This window comes from Neltuma alba, unplaced genomic scaffold (genome assembly GCF_004799145.2).
Source record: "Neltuma alba isolate B1F8T4 unplaced genomic scaffold, ASM479914v2 tig00012044_pilon, whole genome shotgun sequence".
Taxonomy (NCBI): domain Eukaryota; kingdom Viridiplantae; phylum Streptophyta; class Magnoliopsida; order Fabales; family Fabaceae; genus Neltuma; species Neltuma alba.
Window position 1 is genome coordinate 185,375 of NW_021636609.1, and position 9,996 is coordinate 195,370.

The 9,996-nt window shown below is 36.3% G+C and overlaps 1 pseudogene; it reads left to right on the forward strand.

The window, feature by feature from the left end:
* Positions 1–212: 212 nt before the first annotated feature.
* On the forward strand, positions 213–6,683 carry LOC114721511 (uncharacterized; annotated as a pseudogene).
* The last annotated feature ends 3,313 nt before the right edge of the window (positions 6,684–9,996 follow it).

The window sequence follows — 9,996 nt, forward strand, 5'->3', positions numbered from 1 at the left end:
ACGCGCTCAAAAAAAAAGGGGACAAAGGATTGCCTGATTAACTGCCACGCGTGCACTCTGTTATAATTCACCAATCAGTCGACTTTTTGTGAATCTAGTCCTACTCCTACATACAGTATAATCTTTTACTCCAAAAAATATTTCATGTCATTGTTTACGCCGAACGCGATGTCAGGTATATCCACCAATCAAATTTGAGAGAATTTTTCCGCAAAGTCTTTGAGGGGTACAACGTTTTCAAAACCCTTGCTCCCGAAGGCTTCTTCTTAGAGACCACTTTCAGAAGCCGCTTTCTGTTCTTCCTTCTCCTAATGCAAAACCCTACCCCGTTCTTAAACTGCCAAAAGCTTTGAGTTTTAGCTGGACATATAGTATATGTAGAGATAATTATATACATATACACACCTTGCTGTCTTGGCTGAGTTTTCTCCAGTATTGCTCTCAATGGTTTCTGGCTCGACAATGGACGGTGGCCCACTGATTGTCTCTGCCAAAGTACGCAAAACTATCCAATCCATCAAAGAAATTGTGGGTGACCATTCTGATGCTGATATTTATATGACCCTTAAGGAAACCGACATGGATCCTAATGAAACAGCCCAGAAATTGCTCAATCAAGGTGGGCCATACTGGTTTCGACTTAATATTTTGATGGCGGTTTGCCTTTCATAAGTAGCTTTCGTGCTTCTTGGATTAATGGGGTTGTTTTTTTCCTGTCATTTTTCATGGCGGCTAGTGGGCATTTGTTCCCCCTGCCCCTCTTCCAAGTGTTTAATTTACCAAGTCTCGAAGCTCTTTTGCTTGAATAATTCATGTGCGGGGTACAGTTTTCAGTTTGAGTTGCTGATACAGCCTTCTTGTGCGACACTAAGCTTAGCATAGTAACCTCTGCATTTATTGTGATCACTTGACTGCTTTAATTTGCCTCTTACTTCTACCGTGCTTAGTGATAATATTTCTTCTAATGCGCATCTACATGTTGTTACTCAGATCCATTTCGTGAGGTGAAGAGGAGGAGAGAGAAAGGAAGAAAGAGGTATCACTGTCTTGTAGTTATTGCTTCCTTTTTAAATAGATGGAAACACTTTAAAATGCAGTGGGTTCTGATGACTAATTCACAACAAGTATCTGCCGTTGCAGCCTCAGAGTGCTGGGTATAAGGGTTTAGTTGACCCACAAAGACATTCCGAGAATGTTGGCCAGGGAAAGAAGCTTCAAGCTCCTTCTGATCATAATGTTCGAAGAAATAACAATTCTCAGAATACTTTACCTGGTAATTTTCCTATTTCATGGCTATCATAGGGGATTTAAAATGTCATGCTCTGATTACCTTATTGATCTAAAGTAACATTCAGCAAGATGTATTCAGAGAATGCAAATACGAACATTTAAGATTTTGTAAATTCTCTTTAATCATTTTTTTGCACTTATTTTTATTTTTTACTTTAGAATAAGAGTTAAAAAATGTAGAAGGGCCAAACCTTAAACTTAAATTGTCTGGCTTTTCAGTTTCACTTGGTAGTCAATGCATGTTTGTGTACTAGGGACATTGGTCTTTGGTGCTGTTTCCTGTATTTTTCTTTAGCTGAGGAAAATATCCTGGAAACTCTTTTTTTTCCTAAACCCGTGGATCAGGTTGACATTTCAGCAGTTCATCACCTTTATTTATTTATATATTTTTGCAATTTTCTGTGGCATATCTTTGTTTGAATTTGGTCACGTATTGAGTGCATTTTTGGTTGTGTTACTTTTTCATGGCCATTAGAATTGGTACATGCTTCTTGCTGATGGACAAGTGCTTGTTAACTGTTTAGGCATCAGCAGAGGGTTTCGTGTTGTCAGAGACAACAGAAAGAGTAAACCGTATGACTTATAAAGAAGTGAAGAAGCCTCCGTTGCAACGTGCATCCAGCAATGAACAGCGAATTTTAAACCCATCTGAAAAGGGGTATGCAATATAGAAAGCTTGCTTGCCTACCTTGTGCTATTAGTTCATATGAGATTTTTGTGTCAGCTCTTTTTTTCCATAATTATAATTCATAAGGGGAAAAAAACATTTTCCCTTCTGTTGTGGCCTGGGATTTCGCTATATCAGCATTAAAAGATCCAAAATCTTTAATTCAAATAGCTGAGGGTTGGAATGGTTTCTTGGAGAAGTGTAACAACTGAGAAAAACGAGTGACCTGGGAATGGTAGTTTTTCTTGTCTTCTCTGATTTGGTCCCATGCCTTGATTTTAATATAGGCGAGGCTTTGAGATTGAGGCCTAAAGGAACTGTTTGTTAGGTCATGAATTTTCCTTGGAAGTGTAGAAAATTATAAATATATATTTTATAAGCAGTTTTTATTGGAGGTTACTGTTTTGAGTTATTTTAGTTTGTTATTGGATCATTGGATGTCTGAATCCCTTTCTCTTTGTTGACGTCTTTTACTTTTGCATGTGGCTTTTGCTGTATGTTCCAGAGGTTTGTATATAGTTATTAATTTCTTGTGTGACTCCTTTGTTACAGCTTATCAGCAGTTTCTGGCAATCAAAAACCACATAGTGGTAACAGTTCATCACGAGCTTCAAGGGGTCCTCCTTATTTACATGCTAGACGCTCAGAACCTGCTTCAAATGGAATGGACAGAATACCTGCAGGCAAGGAGAAACAAGGTGTAACTCTGAATGTTACGAGGCAGGTGCAACCAATTAAGCCTAACAATGTCCATCAAAATTCTGCAACGCTAGCAACCAGTTCTGCTGTAGGAGTGTATTCTTCTTCAACGGATCCAGTTCACATGCCCTCTTCTGATTCCAGATCACCTGGTGCTGTTGGAGCCATTAGGCGTGATGTAGGGGCAGTCGGTGTTCGGCGCCGGTCTTCAGAAAATGCAGTAAAACAATCATCCAATCCTAGTAGTTCCATTGCTGATTCACTTAAGAGGAAGGATGGTACCTCTACAACTTCATTTCAGTCATATGGCGCCATCTCAAAGTCTGAACAATTCAGTCAAACTAATGCAACCAAAACTTCATTCAATGGCATGTCAGTTGGCAGACCGTCCTCGAACAGTCATTTTAATAGTAGGCCACATCTGCAACCTGAAGGACATCAGAGAGGTATATTTCTAAAATGGAGCTGCTAAATTGTGGTATCTTCTGTAGCATTTTCAATTTTCATTTTTGAAAAATATAGACATTTAGTAAGAGCATGGCTTTAGAATGGAAATCTTATAGCATTGGCCTAGTTAGTGATGAACTAGTTCAGGACCTCGGAAAATTGATATTAATGATCTGAAACACATGTATGGCTTCTTTCTGTTGTTGTATTTTTATTCTAGCCCAAGATTCTTTGCTTAACGTGTTAGCTGCTATTAAATCACTGGAACCTATTGGTTTCACTTTTCTTTTTATTGAAGTATATGGTTCACAATCAGGAAAATTGCCTAATTCCTAATCCACTTGAACGAGATGATTTTATCATTGAAGGATTCATATCCTTTTCCTGTTATTTTTGTTTGATTGTTTTTTAAAGCAGTAAAATCTGGTTTGTTCTTTGGCCATTTAGTACATTCGATAAAAATTTTGTGCTAATTATTTTGAGTTCTGATGCAGTATCTCAGCCTAATAAAGAATGGAAACCTAAATCAAGTCAGACATTGAGAAATAATCCTGGAGTGATTGGAATACCTAAAGAACCTGATGAGAATTTTAAAGAAGTAAAATCAGATACAGAAAAGCTGCAAGATAAACTCTCGCAACTGAGCATATTTGACAACCAAAATGTGATCATAGCACAGCATATTCGAGTTCCAGAGACCGATCGCTGTCAGTTGACTTTTGGCACCGTTGGGGCAGAACTTGATTCTTCCAGGCGTCAGCCTATATTTCAATCAACAGGGACCACTGAAAAGTCACATAAGGAATCTCCAGCAAGGTTGGCGTTCCTGTTTTTAGTGTTATTAATACTGTATACTAACCATCTCTTTTACTAACATGTAAAGGAGTTAATTTAGGGAGATTTCTGTATATTTTCTTTTTGTGAAAATTTCTGCATGAACATGTAAAGTGTGAGGTACAATGAGTTTCTTTGATATGGTGACGTATTGAAGAAACTGTTTCTTCAGGCATGATGTGGCAGGCTTAATGTGTATCACTCACAAAATTACTCTATTTTGAAGAAAAAAAGATTGTGATTACCGCAATTAAGTGCATACTTCTATACTGCATTTAAGTTTGCGATTAGATGAATTTTATTTTTCATTTACCGAGCTAGTAATAGTGATTTACCATATGTCAGCTTGTCAGTACCTGCTCTAGAGCCCAGTGATGATGTTTCTGGCGGCAAACAGGTGGATTTACGGGAGGACCATGTTAAAACTTCTGGTCCAGAGTCCCCAGCATCTGGCACTGCTTCTGAGCAATTGCTTGATCATGAAGAGTCCTGAGCCCTCAGAATCTGGACAATTATGCTGATATTGGATTGGTGCAAAATAACAGTTCAGAGCCGCAGCAGCAACAAGACTCTCAAGATATTCCAGGCTTTTCGGTGAGTGACTGCTTGTTATGTGGTCAAATAACAGTTTTGTGCCAATTTGTCCCATCTCACATTTAAATTTGTGAACAGGCATACGATCCCCCCACGGTTATGATATTCATTATTTCAGACCCACGATGGATGAAACTGTTCGAAGTCAGAGCCAGCCATCTTCTCAGGAGGTACACTTATACTATTAACGTCTTTTAGTGTTTTAGGTCATTGAATTAATTAATTTTTTAGTTGTATTTGTGTGAGGACTTCTTTCCCCCTAATCCATTATTGCTTTTAACAGCTATAGCTGGATACTTACTGTTAAGGACACGCATGGTTGTATTCTTTTTGTCATTTAAGTTCATGATGTTGAAGGTTCAAATCAAATGAGTAGTTATTTTTGCTTTGTACTGATCTTTTACATAATTCGTCTTTAGTTAAATCATACTTTTATTTTCTACATCTTAGAACTTCTGATAGGTTTTATAAACATTCTGTTTAAGTTGTTCAAAACTGAAGAAAGCTTTCAATATTCTGTAGAAGATACTAATTGTTTTTAAATTTTTTTAGAATTCAATCTGAACAACTTGCCATGATGCTTTGTTTGCTTTCTATCATTTTGCCCATTGGGTCCAAACTGGCTTTAACATTTCTTGGTGAATATCAATGAACTACTCATGTTTTCATAATAGTCAATACATTTGTTATTCCCCTCCCCCCCTTTCACATTTACTTTTGTGCAATTCCAGCTTGCGTTATGTCTTTCTCCCAGTCATCATCCTTACTTTTAATGCTAACAGCCTTGAGACATGCTTTATTTTGTGGGTAATTTCAGGGTTTAAATACCCCTGCAGCTAGCAGCATTACTCCCTCCACAGTTGCCATGGTGCAGCAACCTCCTGTGGCACAGATGTATCCACAAGTTCATGTTTCGCATTTTGCAAATGTTATGCCATTTCGGCAATTTCTGTCCCCCGTCTACGTTCCACCAATGGCCATGCCTGGATATTCTGGTAATCCTCCCTATCCTCACCCATCAAATGGAAACAGTTATTTGTTGATGCCTGGAGGTGGTTCCCATCTCAATGCCAACAACCTTAAATATGGGCTTCAGCAATTCAAGCATGTTCCGTCCGGGAGTCCAACTGGGTTTGGAAATTTTACTAGTTCCGCTGGATATGCCATGAATGCTCCTGGTGTGATTGGGGGTGCAACTGCTCTGGAAGATTCATCTCGAATCAAGTACAAGGATAATAGTCTTTATGTCCCAAATCCTCAGGTAATTTGCTTGCTCCAACCTATCTTATGTCACAGCGCAACCCCCCCCCCCCCCAATAAAAAAAAACCTCTCCTCTTTAGTCAGATGGCAAGTGTCACTGTGAAAGAAAACTAGGCGCACAGTGCCTTGAACATTAGTATTCATTTTATGCAGAAATCCTATAGCTCTTCCAAAACCTGTACTGTCATCATCACCAATTCTCTGTAGAGTAACTAACGCGTACAATAAGATCATGTGTTGATTTGATTTGATTTGACTGGGTTTTCTGGTCTATTGGATTCATGTACTACACAACCGTTTTCCTCATGGGTCTCTTTTTGTTATTGGGCTGGAATTTAGTCTGCCATTTTTTTCCCTTTCAGGCCGAGACGTCAGAAATCTGGATTCAGAACCCAAGAGAGCTTCCTGGCATGCAATCCACGCCATACTATAACATGCCCGGGCAAACGGCTCACACCTCGTACATCCCTTCACATGCGGGCCATGCGTCTTTCAATGCAGCCATAGCTCAGTCTTCTAACATGCAGTATCCGGGTATGTATCATGCTCCTCCCCAGCCAGCCGCTATTGCTAGTCCTCATCATTTAGGACCAGCCATGGCCAATAACTTAGGAGTTGGAGTGGCTCCAGCTGCTCCTGGTGCACAGGTTGGTCCATATCAGCAACCTCAATTGGGTCACCTCAACTGGACAGCAAATTTCTGAAAGGGGGGGGGGGGGAATCTAACCCTTTTCATGTAAGGAACTGAAATAGATATAGAAAAAAATCAGTTTTCCATGTGAAATTAATTACATATGCCCTTTTTCCCAAGAATCATTCAATTTCCTATATCCTTTTGATGTGGCTTAGGGTTTGTGTGTCTTCAAAAAGTTTAAAGTACAGTGTTGCCAGGCCCAAGTGTTGAAAGTTCTATTGAGGAGAAATCCTTAAATAAGCCTGGTTTACCCAAAAACAAAAAACAAAAAACAAAAACAAAAACAAAAAACAAAAAACAAAAACATAAATTAACAAAGTCAATCATGAATTCAAACGAGAAATGCGAGTTCAAACAAGAAAGCTAATCTAAAATATTTAAAAGTTTATTCATGATTAACGCTATATGTTCTTCAGGTTCAATCTCCTTGAGAACTTTTCACTTGGTTGAGATTTTTCCCCCCTTTCTTTCTTTTCTCTAGAAAAATACTTGCGTGTCTGGTGGAAATAACCAGCTTAGGAAGTCACAGTTTCTACCAAATTCCAGTGAATGATGACGCGGAATGTATCTGCAGATCTCGAGTTTGGAAGATAAATGTAGCACATTCGTTTGATTCATTTCACGTAGGCTGACTTCAGATTCAGTCTTTTTATAAAGAAGAAGCTCAAGGATGGTGAAGACAATACCTGCATATAAAGTATTTGTGACGGCTTAGGATCATGTTAAATTGTTAATTGAAAAGAAATAGTTTAAAAATTAAATTAGAAAACATCATTGAAAACTGGCAGAGGTTGGATTATGAGAAAGCACTTACAATGCTTAAAAATTTCCAGCTTGAGTTCTATGGACATGTAAAGAAAACCATAGCGGGAGAAGTTCATCAATCAAAGTCTGAGCTAGCTTAAATCTGAAATAGTTACTGTACCCAATGGTTAATGGTTAGTTTTAGTTGGGGGGGGGGAAGACATCCTTGAAAAATTAAACAAAAACAATTGTTTTTTGGAAAGTGGTCGTTTCGATAAAAGCATTTCAGTCCTTAATTATCAAATATAAGTCACTGTACTCCACAAATGGTTGAGATTTGAGAAAGAGATCCATAGCCACACGTGTTTCAAGAATTTGCACTGTAGGTTAGGTGACGCAAAAACAAGTGAAGAATAAGAGCTTTATTCTTTGTGTGGCTTTATTAATCTTTTGGAGAAAGTTAAGAACGGATAAGGCAAACCTTTGTGGCTGGGTTTTAAATTTTGACGTTGTTGTACATGTTTTGTTCCTCCTCGGGATTGCTTTGCTTTGCCTGTGCTTTTTGTATCGTTCACACCCATTTTTTTCTCATACTAATACTTCTCCCATATCTTTATGTCTAGCTACACATTTTAAGACTGTCTGCACAAAAATAGACTTTATTAAAATTTCTTCCATGGATATTAATCAAGATTAAGACTAAACTTTTTATCATGTCAATACTCAAAATTGAAGTTCGAATGATTTTTATATAACAACAGCAATGTTTATCTTATTAAGTGGAGTTGGCTGTATAAATCATGCAATCTCATCATCTTGTCCTATGTCAACAATAAAATCTTGGGGATAAAGGAAAAATTGAGAAAAAATTCCCATTGAAATAAGAATAACATGATGAATTTTTATAGATAGAAAGTTTCAATATCTTGACCTAAATTCATCTTACCAGCTAATAAAATTTCTAATAAGGGGTTTTTTCCCAACTTTTTTTTGGATAAATGGTTAACAAAAAGTCTTGTTTAGTAACTTCATTCATTGTTCTCTTCAATTTTTTTCTACTCTTATTTTAGTGGATTCCATAACTAATGATTTCTTTGTGCATGTCTGTACCACCTCAAGTTTTGAATATTTTTATATGAAATGAAAATCGTGCGATATTAATCAAGAGGGATCAAGAAACGTAGCCCTCTGTGGTTCATTAATAAAAATTAAAAAGAGGTTTGATAGATATAGAGAGATCAAAATGGGCCAAAGCAATCTAAGGTAGTGGGGCAACACCCACGTTTTAAAATCAAATTTGGAGACTAGTAAGTACTAGTAAGCATGAATTAATGTGTGGTTCTCTCTAATTAAACGTCTTTAAAAATATGCCTTCCAACCTTCTTTTTTTGTTGATCATTTCTAGCGTGAACAAGAGGATGATTCATTAGCTTTTCCAAAAGGATAAAATCGATATGCCACTTTCACATCCAACTAACCCACCACATATATTTTTCTTGGTGCATGCACGTAATTATACAATAAGAAAAAAGATTTAAAACATAAAATAGATTTTATAAAAATTTCATGTATTACTCTCCTTTTGATTTATTCTCACATATGTCATGAACATATGATCATGAACCAGTTTTAACAAGTTCTATATTTTTTTATAGTTGATATTTAACTACTATCAATTTCATCAATGTATCCAATGCTTAAAGGATAATGCACCGACAATATTTTTTAAAAAAAATATAATAAACTAACACCTTGTTTATTGCAAGGGGACAAAAATCATTGACGTAATAAATTATAATTACTAATAAAATAAATACTATAACAAATTAATGCACATAAAAATGCAGCCTAATGAAATGAAGCATATTCATCAAATAATTATATGAAAAATTGTTGAAAAACTTACCATTGTAAAATTTATTGCTCAAAGGTATACCTAAGGACCCAAGTTTCTGAACAGGTGCAATTCATCTTTGACAGGTGTATCCTTTTTTCAATTGTCTCCAATATATTTTTAACTATGTGAAAATGTCTTTTATTAACATCCTAGTTAGTGTTAATGCCTCTTTAGACATTCCGGCTCCAGTTAACATCCTTCAAAGTGCTTTTGTAAAAATTGACTTGATTGGCTTCTTGAAGATAACAAGGTTAATTAGGAAATTAAGGAAATCATTAATATATTATAAAACAAAAAAAATCTGCAAGAGAAGCAGAAACCTGATTCTCTGAATCAAGAGCTATCATAGCAAACCATTGTGATGTAGCAATGCATTATATAATGTCACTATCGTGCAATGTTGTGTCTAATTATCTAATGGAAAATTGTGTGGGAGGGGACTACTCAAGCATAGAGCTTTAGTATATTTAACCAACCAATCAAACCATTTATTTATATTTATTTATCAAGGTTTAATATAATACTCCTCTGGTCATTAATAGAAGACCTATTTAACTAATTTGATTAAATTAAAAAAAGTTAGGTAAGTTAGTTAATTAAAAGAAATATGACATGTTTTTCCTAAAACACCATAATCATCTTCCTTAATATCCTCTCTCCCTCTTCTACTTGATTATGGTTAAAGGAGTATCCATATGGGTAATTTAAAAAAAATTGATAAATATGAGAAATGAGTCTTATATTTAGGACAAAAATTAACTTAACAATTAGGTCCAATATTAAGAACCGAAGGAATACTTTATTCCTTCAAATTTGTTAGAGTAATTTAATGTCTGCTATAGATTACTTAATGCCTATGTAAATCCAGG